The sequence below is a fragment of the Candoia aspera genome, chromosome 9, assembly GCF_035149785.1.
Source record: "Candoia aspera isolate rCanAsp1 chromosome 9, rCanAsp1.hap2, whole genome shotgun sequence".
Classification (NCBI taxonomy): Eukaryota; Metazoa; Chordata; class Lepidosauria; order Squamata; family Boidae; genus Candoia; species Candoia aspera.
The window spans coordinates 1503967-1515990 of NC_086161.1; the positions used below are offsets into that span (position 1 = coordinate 1503967).

General features: G+C 45.5%; 1 long non-coding RNA gene across 1 annotated transcript; it reads right to left on the reverse strand.

Annotated features, from left to right (window-relative positions):
* Positions 1-4094: 4094 nt before the first annotated feature.
* Positions 4095-11455, reverse strand: LOC134502641 (uncharacterized). Its single transcript, XR_010068470.1, has 2 exons — positions 11063-11455; positions 4095-4399 (listed from the first exon to the last, which is right to left on the reverse strand). It is a non-coding gene; the product is annotated as an uncharacterized LOC134502641 (long non-coding RNA).
* Between the last annotated feature and the right edge of the window lie 569 nt (positions 11456-12024).

The following is a 12024-nucleotide window of genomic DNA, read 5'->3' on the forward strand; positions in this document are numbered from 1 at the left end:
ATATTTTATTTTTCACAGTCCTCTGCTGAGCGAATATGCTGAGACTCAAAAGGGACCAGTTATCCTTTCACGGTTCCTGCACTAAACCTCCAGTCTACTGATGTCTCCACGTTATTTCTCGTTCTAACCCAGGTCTGATTCAGAGCCATGGAGGGTCTGGTCACAGCCTGGTCCCTTCCCCATCTCTGCCTGGTCCCTTCCCCATCAGGCGTATTTCTTCTCCTCCGTACTGTTTTGTGGTTTCGAGGCAAACTCTTGTTTTTTTAAGGCACATAATAAAGCTACACAAATTTTAGTTGTTGGTGCTCAGTGGGGGCTATGTTCTAAGATCTGGCAAGGGGGCACTCGATGCACTACGTTTCTGTGACTGGAAATTCCAATGATTTTCCTCCTCAGAGCTGTTCTGGTGAGGGCCACTTCCCCTTTTTGGTTGCTTCTCTCACCCGCTTCTGTGGCCTCCCTTTTTACATGGGAGGAGTCTTACTGGAGTCTTCAGCCCCATGAGGCTTTGAGAGAGAAATTTGTTCCACTCTTCCTGTTCCACTCAGGAAGTTGAGTAGAAAGTCTTGTTCTGCCCTCATTATGTTTCACTTTGCATGAGAACATTTCTTTAGAGGCACCTGTGCACAAAATTCTCCTCTGGAGAGGAGAAATTTTACTAGTGATTCTGAGTAAGCTCATAGGAAAATTACTTCAGTACATAAATATAAAAGCTAGGTGTTTGAGGAGTCATTGTGCAGAATAACTCTCTTTTGCAAGCAAAGCATTCATCCGATGTAAGTTTCTGTTGCCGAGAGTACCTTTGTGTCATCATCTTCTTTGGTCCCATTTTTTATATGAATTGGACCAATAAAATCTTAATGTTTCTGTTCTTTTGAGATTCTGCTGCCCCTTTTCCTTCACCATCGATTCCACCTTCTTACCAGCTGAATGTATTTGTCTCAGCCTGGGAATCTTCCACGTGTCCGCAGAACACAGGGCAAGAGTGCCATTGATTTATCACCCAATGCCATCTTTGCCATCTGTTTTTATATTGCTTTCAGCACAAGATAAGTGGTTCCCAGATACTGCCGAGCTTGAGAGATTGTAAAGTTCATGAGTTTGCAGAATTTATGATAAGGCAGAAAATTGTCTTAGTGCATCATTCATAGAAGCAACATCCAGAACAAATGGTGGACTCCTCCAGATGTTTCCTTCTGTTCAGAAAGTTTTGAAACTTGCTAAACTACTGGCTGGCCAATGATTTAAGGGTCTACTGCCAATTAACTTGTTTCACAGTTATGCTTGTGGGGATCAGAAAACTCTTCCTGTCCTTTTTCTGCTAAGCACATCCAACATGGCAGAAAATGCCAATTGACCAGCAAAGTTGGTCAAGGCCTTTTAGCTTTAGCTTTGCTCCTGGAACTGATGGTGGACTTCAATTGGCCCTTCTTCTGTGTCATAGTGTTTGCCAGATGGCATAATAAATTTGGTGTCTATGTCTAGAGCCCCTTTCTGCCACATTCTGCATGGCTTCTACCATAAGCCACGAGATCACTTTTCCCTCCAGTTCTGAGTTGGTTGGGTGATCCCTAGTTGATTCTCTCCCCATCTTCTCCCTGGAACCCATTAGCATTAGTGATGCTGCCAGAACCATGGATGGGTTGGGATGGCCCTGACCCTGCTTGGCCTGTCATAACACTCTACTTGTTTCCCCAGGTGTTTGGCCCAGGAGAGGTTAGGCACGCTCTGCTGGGGGTGCTGTTTTCATGATTTGGGGTTTACCTGTTTTAACCTTGGGCATCACTGGTTATTTGTTGTTGTCTTAATCATTGTTGTGAGATGAACAGCCATGTAAAATAGTTTATAGATTAGATAGATAGATAGAGACAGAGACAGAGACAGAGACAGAGACAGAGACAGAGACAGAGACAGAGATAGAGATAGAGATAGAGATAGAGATAGAGATAGAGATAGAGATAGCCACTCAGAGTCGTTGTGTACAAGATGGGCAGCAGAGAAATTTGACAAACAAAAAAACAAATAAATAAATAAAAGAGATAGATAGATAGATGATAGCTAGAGATAGGAGAGAGAGAGAGAGAGAGAGAGAGAGAGAAGACAGATTTGACTGGGTAAGTAGCTGGTTTGGAGCAGGTGTAAAATAGGAGTATATAGCCAGAAATGTTAAATGAACTGAGATCATCCACACAAAGGGGTGAATCTGAGAAAGTTTTGCCCACCATAAACCTTGCAATGACTTGGTATAACCAAAATTAAGCGAAGGAGAATAAATAGCCTTATCTTATTTCAAACCAGTAAGCTTCATAGTCTTTATCTTCTCAGCCTCTGAAGGAGCAATGCCTTTCTCCTCCCTGCCTAATGTTGCTTGGCATAACTCTTGGATTCTCAGCACAGTTCTGCAAACGCAGCTAGCTTTCCTGGCTACAGTGTGGTGCAATTCCTCCCACCAATATCCTGTATTAATTGGGCACTGTAAAATATTCCAGAAATCCACGGATGCCCTTGAGCTATAATCATGTTTATTTCCATAGCTCTTTGATAAAATATTTGTCTTTGCCCTGAATAATTTGCCAAAAAAAAAAAAAGGCAAGGAAGGAATGGGAAAAAGAAAGAGAAGGCAAAATTAGAAGAATCTGTTGTTCATACATGCTTTTCTTTCAAGCATCCTACATGAAAAAAACATATCTTTCTCCCCAGAACTCATTACAGCTATCATGAAATGTGCCTCCACAGATACTTTCCTTTAGAGCAAGAACAAAAACAAACAATCAAATTACATTGTAGCAATATTTATATTTAAAAGAGGAAGAAATAGATCATTTTTTGGAACCCCAAGGATGAGAGAAGTTCCTTTGAAGGCCAAACTGCTTTGTGATGATGCAGTCCCAAGTTGTCATTGTAGAGGGGGGGGGGGGAGATTAAAATTCTGGGATAAAAAACAGTTGGCAGAGAAGAACTGCTAGATTGTCGTTTGGCAGGGCTGATGGGCATCTGCGTTATCTTGGGACGCTGCTTCTCCTTAGAACAGGGGTGCACAACTGAGGGTCCCCTCGGCCCTTCAGTGTCCCTTGAAGGCTTATTTTCCATCTGCAATCATCCTCCCTCAGCCTGGAAACCCTGGCAGAGTTTCCCATGGCTGGTTTGCAATGGCACACCCATAAGTCTCTAGACAGGCCTCCTAATGACCTTCATGTGTTCCAAGGAGGGGCCACGAAAGGACCCGTCCACTCTGCCAAAGCAGAGCTATCCCTGGATTGGGCAGGGGAGGGGAGGGAAGGGAAGGGCTAAGGGGCCGTGGAAAGTATTAGGAATGCCCATTTCAGAGCACGTCCGGCTTGAACTTCAAGAAGGGACCATCAGAGTCTCCCTCGAGTTGAGGTTCGGGAAATTAAAATTAAACTTGGGATCAAGTTAGAAGGAATTGAAATCCACACGTCTTAAAGTTACCAAGGTTGAGAAACACTGGTCTAGGAAGAAGGGTTAGATGTGTTTTGTTGTGTTTTTATCCTGGGCTGTGTTTTTATCTATCTATCTATCTATCTATCTATCTATCTATCTATCTATCTATCTATCTATCTATCTATCTATTTATTTGACATATACTCCACCTTGCCATTCTGGCAAGTGTCCTCTTTCTGTTTGATCACCAAATTCAGGATGTCCTCTTCAACACCTCCCCCCATCCCAACAAAGGTGGTGCCTTAAAGGAACTGTGGCTTAAAAATGATTGTTCCTTTATAAAATATATGCGGGTTTTTGAAAGAGAAACGCCCTTGAAATGCAATGCAGCATTTTGCTCCATTTTGCTAGGCTTCCTCTGAGGCGTCTCAGCCCACCCCGCTCCCCCTTCTCGGAGTTCCCTTGAAAGGATGGTTTGGCTGCCACAGCCCAGACAGCAGCGTGGTGGTTCTTCCTTGGCCTGGCCAAGCTCTCCCTGTGCCACAAAGAGGAGTGGGCACCTTGCTGCACAAAATATCTACTTTTCAAATAGCTTCAACTCTGTTTCCCAGGAGATGGGGGAAATTGCCCCACCACCACCGCCGCCACCACTGTGTTTCATTAGACAAACCAATTCAGAATCCAGACAAGAATGGAATCTACAGGTTTTACAAGTGAAAGGTAAAATTAGCTGTTGAAAAGAGCTAATCCAATTCGATTAGTTGCTTTCAGACTCCAGTGCCTTTTCATTTGGTCTGCTTGATCTGGATCTTTATTAGATAAGCTTGAATTGGTTGTGTGGCGGGGAGGGGGGCGCTGCGGTGGAGGGCTGCAGCCGTGATTGCCATCCAAGGAAGCAGGAGGCCACCCAGACCTACGCTGCCTTCCCAAAGTGGTTCACTCTGCCAGGCCCGGCTCCTGCCCGGAGACAATTTCATTTAGCCTTGGCGCTCTTCCACTGCACTAGACCTAAGTAAACAAAGATTGCCACTTTAATTAGCCTATACATAAATAATGGAGTGCTGGATTAGTTAAAAGTATGTGAGTATCAACCCAAGGTGCTGTTCTGAATGCTCTTTCTGCATGTCTCCGTACGTTTAGGAGGGTTGCAATGGGTTGACCTGATTCATGAGCTTCCATTATTTCATCCTTTAAATTTGCCATTGAACAAAAGGTGCCCTTTATGTACAAAACAAAAGACAGTTGCCTTAGAGGAGATATTCCTATATCTGTCACAGCACACAACCACCCAGCAGGATTATGGGAGTGCATGGCACCTGCATTGCGGGCCCTGCATTGGTTGGACTTCCAGGTGCAAGTTCAGTGCTGGGGTTAAGCATTTATGCTTTGGGTCCAGATTAGCTGCAGGACTGCATCTTCCCACTGGAACCGGCCCAACCCCTGCCATCACATTGGGATAAGCAACTGACTGTTCCCTGTTTCTGGAGAAGAAGCTGAAGACAGCTTTTGAGCTGAGATGCCAGATTGTTTGGGTTCATATATTTCATGCTGTTTAGTTGTAGTTTGTTGCTTTTGTTCTCAATGTATTCTTTGTCTTATTTGTAAGCTGCTGAGAGTCTGATTAGATTGCAGCAGGTAGAAAACAAACAAACAAACACTTTAAAAAGTTATAAAAGCTAACTGTGTGCTCATTAAATGGAAATAGTAGTTTCCAACTAAGTGCCCATCAGTGGTGGGCTTGGCCAGAACCCATGGCTTAAGAAATAGGTGTGAGCACTCTGTAAGTTTGCTAGAGGTTAAAATGCTTAACAAAATGCAAATAAATAATACAGGTGACTTCATTAACAATATAGAAAAAAGTAGATGCTATGACCTTATGCTCCATGCAAGAAGATGCTTACGTTTCCTTCTCTGTTATGCAAAAGACCCCAAGACAGCATGCCTTGAGGAGGCTCCCCCAGTCGAGGTCTCAAACCAGGAAGGTGAACTGTATCTCGAAAAGGATTCTGTCTGCTCAGCAATGACGTAAGTAGCTTGGCCAAAATGCCTCGTCCCCAACAGTGCATGCCCACCAAATGACTGTTCTACTGATAAGAGCATATCTTGGTTACAGCTCTCCACCCACCTCCTCCAACACATGGTAACGGTGTGACTCAGTGCGTGATCAGGTCAAATTAATAATGGACATAATTAATGCAATTAAAACATAGGAAGAAATCTTCTCCTCTTCCCAGATGAAGTGTTGTTGACCCAAAGAACTTCACATCATTCCTGCCAGCATGTCAGGAGAAACAGGAAACACAAACACCCAGGTAAACTCTAAGGGTATGTTTTGGTAGAAAAGATTTCTAGAGAATAAATAACGTAGAAATAAATGTGAAATAAAATAAGAGAATTATCTTTTGTCAGCTAAATTGTAGGTAAATGTGCATCATGATACAATCTGTATAAAACTAGAAGCTTCATCCATCCAAACCCAAGTGGAGTTGAGACAGGAATGGCTCTGAAGTACAGCCAGGGTGTCTTCAGGATCAGAGTCCAGACCACAAGACCACATGGGACTTGACTCCAAAGAACAAGGCTCCAATCCTGGGCAGCACCGCAGGATTCTCAGCAGGGGGCAGAGAATGGGTAGCACCACACGAGGAAAGGCCCCCAGCCTGCCAGCAAAGATGGAAGGCTTTCAGCTCGATACAGAGCAAGGGCCCTGCAGCTACCACACAGATTCATAGCCTTGAACCCAGAAATTCTGCTTTGGGGCTTAAGGAGGTGGCCAGTTGAGAGGTTTTGGTGGGAAGACCTGGTCCTTAAGCTCAAAAGTGGCCTTAGACTTAAATGCTTGCTAACTGATGTTGCATTTTTATAATCAAATTATATCTCACTCTATTTTCTCTTTCTTTAGGCCTCTTCAGGACAAAAGGTTTACTCAGAAGGAGGCTAAGATCCCTGAGTAACCAGCTAAGCCATAAAGCAGAGCTGAATGGCCTGAAGCCTTATGGTGGCACAAAGGCCTTGAAAACCCCAGAGACTTTCCAAACGTTGACCTCAAATTGTAATATATGTTGTTGTAGAAGGGGAAGACATTTAAATACAAGGTGGGGGTCATATTAATTGTGTTAGCTTAACTTCAGTGCAAACATATAGTTTTTATCCTGCTGTTCTTTGGAGTGAAGCCCCTGGACACTACTCAAAGGATATGTGTACTCCTTCATCCAAAAACAAGTTGTGAGCTCCCACTGTAATGCTCAATCTGGATGGGGCTGTATAGGCAGAAATGCCAGAGCCTTCCATTGTAGCAGACCAATAACTATGCTAAAAAGGAGGTTTTAGTCTTCTCAAGAAAGCCCTTCAAGTCTCCAATTAGCTGGAAGATCAATGGGAGACTGACTGAGCAGGTCAAAGCCTTTAAGTATGTAGGTGTCCATTTTCAATCTTCCACCTGCTGGACTAACCAAGCGAATGTAAGAACTCAAAGATCACCCTTAGCAAGTATTAAATACACAAGCCAACATGGTAACAAGTATAACCCAGCAGCAATTAAATTATATAAAGTTCAGGGTCTGATGCTATTTGGTATTCAGTTCTGCAGCTATAAGGTTGCCTCAAACTCACCAAGTGATTTCCGTGGCCAGGAGCGGACTAGACCCTGGATCTTCCCGGTCCTGGTCCAGCACCTTCACCACTAGAACACGCTGGCTCACAAGCCCTCCTTGACGTGTGGATTCAGAACGAGTTCTTAATTCATATCGAGAACTGAGTTTTATTGGACTGGCCCTAGATTCCAAAATACCATGTGAATGCACACTCGGATGCTCTCTTTGGCTGATTTCGTTGTCCGGTGATGGTGCTCCTCTGCTCTTCAAACTATCTGGGAAACTTCACCATCTTTAGAGTAGGACGAGGATTCTGATTCTCACCCATTTAAAAAGGTATGCAAATGAAGTTGGCTAAAACTCAAAGAACACATCAGCTACGATGTCTATATATGGTTTGGAACATACTACTTCGTACTACAAGCCCTGCTGCTAAGAATACTAATGCTGTTAGAGGCAAGCTCACTTAACACATTGCTACATAATGAAGCCTCCCACCTAAAGCATTTGCATTTTTTAAAAATTTAAACAAGCAGCTTCGTGTTTGTCACAAACAGTGGGGGAGGTGGGGAGGGAAAGGGGCTCACTGTGGAGAGCGATCTTTCCTTGGGTTTCAGTGTTCCCCTAAAAAAGAGGTTCCTTTGCCAGTAAATGTGACCTGTTGGAGAAAATAACAACCCAATCTTTTCTCATGTTACACCCCCCCCCAATGCCTTTGTTCCTTCAACCACGTTCAATACTGATCCCTTCCCTAATGGATTAATATTTCCCTGACTGAGAATGCAGAGACAGCTCTGCATCTTTCCTGTCCACTTTGGTCTGCATATAAATTAGTGTTATGATATGCATTAATTAGCATATCCTCTGGTACACAAGGAAGCTGAATAGATAGGTATGCTCAAGATGGCTCAGAATAGCTTGCCCCACCCCGCCCAGAAACGTTAAAGGCACACTTATTTATGGAGTCTGTGTGAATGTGATACACAGTGAGGGTTGAGTTCAATCATAATTCTTTTTAAAGGGAGCTGGAAAACGGTCTCGCTGTCCACTCATGCCGGAAGGCTGTCACCCCGTCTCTTTGGCTGCATGGAATATGCAGGCGCCACCTGCCCCTGCAGTATTGACAGGTGGTGGAATGATGCTTTGCGGAGCCCCACTGCTCATTGCCTCCGAAAGATAAAGGGACCTGGCTAAGTCAAAACTAACTCCTGTGCTTTCTCTCTGGGGTCATTTATTCTGGATTGTCAGGCTGGGTGGTCTCCGTCGATCACAGTGTATGCTTTACAAAGCGGAGCTGTTTACACAAGTTCACTTTATTAGTAAGGGCATCACTCCTTAGGACAAGTAAACCCCCAGGCTTCTGTCTCCAGAGCAGGATTCGTTCAACTTAGGGACCATCTTCTCCCAGTTGCTTCTACCCGTCCAATCCAGTCCAGCAGGATGGGCGTGCTCCGGGTCCCATCAGCCAAGGAATGTCGGCTGGCGGGGACTAGGAGATGAGCCTTCTCTGCTGTGGCGCCTGCCCTCTGGAACATCCTCCTCCTGGGATTAGGATGGCCCCGACCCTGCTGGCTTTCCGGAAGGCCTTCCTTGAAGACCTGGCTGTGTGCCCGGGCCTAGGGCCCCGAGGGTGCAAAGGGCCCCATTTCATGGTTTTGCTAACACCAATGGTTTTTAAGATCTCTTGGCTGTATTTATACTTCTATTTAATTTTTTGTATTGTTGTCATTGTCTGATTGTTTTTATTATTGTCAGCCGCCCAGAGTCACTGGTCTGAGATGGATGGCTATATAAACTGAATAGACAAACAAACAAAAGTTTGTTCTGCAGCATTTGATTAAATAAAACTTCTTCCCAACAAGAACAAGCAAGGGATACACAGGAAACAGAAAAATCCAGTTTTGTTGTTGTTGTTTGGTTTTTAAAGTTTCCTCCAAAGGAACTTAACGGTATGGCCTGGATGTGCTGAGACTTCTAATGCAGAGGTCTGCCATTCTATGCCTTGGTTGCATGTCCCAGGACATTCACTGTGACACGGGACATGTATGAAGCTGCCCTGTCTGTAGTCAGGCCAGTCTGGGATTTAAGTGACCTCAGAAGAACGGCAAGGAAGAGCTTGAGAGGCTACACTGCATTGGAGCATGACCCATCAGAAGAAGTCAAATCAGAAAAGGCTTAATGGGCATGATTTTATGTTGGAGTCTGAGGGTATCTTGGTTTTTTTTGAGGTTTAGCTGCAGGCCAGCTTTTGCACTTTCTTCTTTCACCTTCATCATAAGGCTCCTCAGTTCCTCCTCGCTTTCAGCCATCAAAGTGGTATCACCTGCATATCTGAGACTGTTAATGTTTCTTCCAGCGATTTTAACTCCAGCCTTGGATTCCGCAAAACTGAAGTACTTTGGCCACATAACGAGAAGACACCCTGGAGAAGATGCTGATGCTAGGGAGAGTGGAGGGCAAAAGGAAGAGGGGCCGACCAAGGGCAAGGTGGATGGATGATATTCTAGAGGTGACGGACTCGTCCCTGGGGGAGCCGGGGGTGGCGACGACCGACAGGAAGCTCTGGCGTGGGCTGGTCCGTGAAGTCACGAAGAGTCAGAAGCGACTGAACGAATAAACAACAACTGAGGGTATCTGGGAATACTGGGAGCTGAGTAGGACTTTCTGGCCTGGAAGTTCAGAAGTGAAGGGCATGCTTCACCAGCTCTTTTGATCTCCTTGGCTGGCCATTTACCAACTTTCCAAATCCAAAGGACCTTGGCTAGGCCAGCAACGTAGCCATGCCGAAAAGGAGACGGAAAGGAAGTGTGAAAACAGCTGTGATATGGAAACAGAAAAGACCTTTTGAAATTCCCACGGTATCAAGGGGGGCCCAGTTCCACCTCCTTTATTTATAACTGATGAATCTTGACCTTTATGTGAGGCTTTGGGAAATTGCAACTTTATTTCAGCTGACTCCCCTGCTCTTCCAAAGTCCCCCCCCCCCTTGCTGAGGGTGAAGCAGTTCACAAAGGATATTACAGTGACAGCGGGAGGGGGGCACGGGGGGAGGAAAGGGAGGGAGGCAGAAAGGTTGAACTGCCTGCAGGTGATGTATACTAACCTGGACCCATTACCGAAAGGCATAAAGTAATGTGGAAAGGTATTTTTCAGACAATGTGCTGACGCAGCTCCATTTTTGTTTCTTATCTGAAAATGATGCATGAATTATCTCCAGCCAAAGCCTGAAATTCATATTACGGACTGCCTCCTTCTATGTTTTATTTGGGCTGTAAAGTGGCACCTTATTATTTCTTCCTTCTGGGCTGCTTTTAATGAATCTATGATTTGAAAGTGAAAGATTTATTGCCTTTTGAGCAAGGTATCCACGTCTTAATGCCAGGGAGGGGGAAGCAGGGGGAGGCTGCAAAAGAGACAGTGGGGAGGGAGAACGTGCAGGGAAGGGGCCTGAGCCATCCTGTCTGTTTGGAAGGAACTCCCAAATGTTCCCTAGGCTTGCGGGTCTTAAGGCAGAGAGAAGGTTTTGGAAGGAAGCTGTGCAGGTTTCCCATCTTCCTGTCACACCTAATTAATGCAACTGCCTTAACCAGGGTAGGTTCTCTTCCAATGACCCTGTGGTGAGCTTGTCTATTTCTGCATCAGAAGCAAATTAAAAGTAAAAAATGAAAGCAAGATGGTACCTCCTGCACAGGTTCTCCAATTGGCCATGACAGATTTTGCAACAATACTAATAAAGAGCGTTTGCATTCAGTCACACTCTGATGCTGGCAGTTAAAAGAGACAGGGAGAAAGGTAGAGCAAAGGAAGAGAGGAAGTATTTTTGCCCAAACACATGCACGTCACCTGCAATTGGCCATCCCGCAACAGGGAACGGGCAGCAAATGGCAGAGTTACGCTTGGGGGCCTCCAGAGCTGCTCCTGGACTGGAAAGGGTGGCATTCCCCTCCGAGCAGAGCTTCCTGAAGGAGAGTGCCAGTCCAGCTGCCCGCATGGAAGGCCAATCACTTGTGGCAACCATCCACTTTTTCCAGAAAGCAAAACCTCTGTGCTGCATCTCCGTTCCTTACCTCAAGAGAGGCAGCGTCCACCTGCAACCCTTCCTTCCTGCCTCTTCATCCCAGCCTCATCGTGGACGGTGGACAGCAGGACCTTGCCGGCTTCTTCTCTGCCCTCTAGCCATGGGAATCGAGGAAAAATATTGAGTCTCCCGAGATGAGGAGTCCCCACTGAGTGACATTTTCCCGGCTTGATTTATTGCTTTGCACCTGTTGCCAAGTAATGAGGTGTGAGCCTGCCAGACTGTTGACAGCCCCAGAAAGAGAGAAATCTTGCCTTGATAATCATCACCGCCCAGACAAAAGAATTCAGCTTAGGCCTCGGGAAGTGGAACCTTCTCATTCTGCTTGGCTTTGCCTCATTTACTGCCTTAGTCCTTCAACCAGCTGGTCCCCCAATTCTGCCCTTCCCCGCAGATTCCTGAGCCTTTCTGCAGGAGAGGTCTTGGCCCTGAGCCCCCAACAGGACCCCTCCTTTCCCAGACGTGGTCTTCCAGACAAGGGCTGCTTCTGCAAGGCTTCCTTGAGCCTACGCTTGTTTGACAAGAAAGTCAGGGACAATTTTAGACTAGCCTCCTTGGTAGGACCGAGGGCACCCTATGCTAAAAGCGATGGTTGAGAAGTTATTAAAACCTGGTTCCTAAATTGAATAATACTAAGAAGTTGAGTGCTTGGCTTCTATCCCCATGCCCAATGCCCTTTGTATTTTTGAGTGTGGGTGGATTCCTCTATTCAGTCCTAGTTTCTCGCCAACGTGGCCCTGGCTGCAGTTTAAGGGAGTTTTGATCTGATCCAGGTGCAAGGCAGCAGGTGTCGCACACACAATCAGCAGGAATAAGGCCATTTACCTGGCTTCTTGCTTGTGCTTCCTTCTCAGTTGTTGCTGCCAGATTTACAACTGAAAGTAAAAGGGGGAGCGAGCGGGGCACGCCCCACAAGGAAGCAAGGGGAGGGAAAGCGCTGTTCCTTCCTCC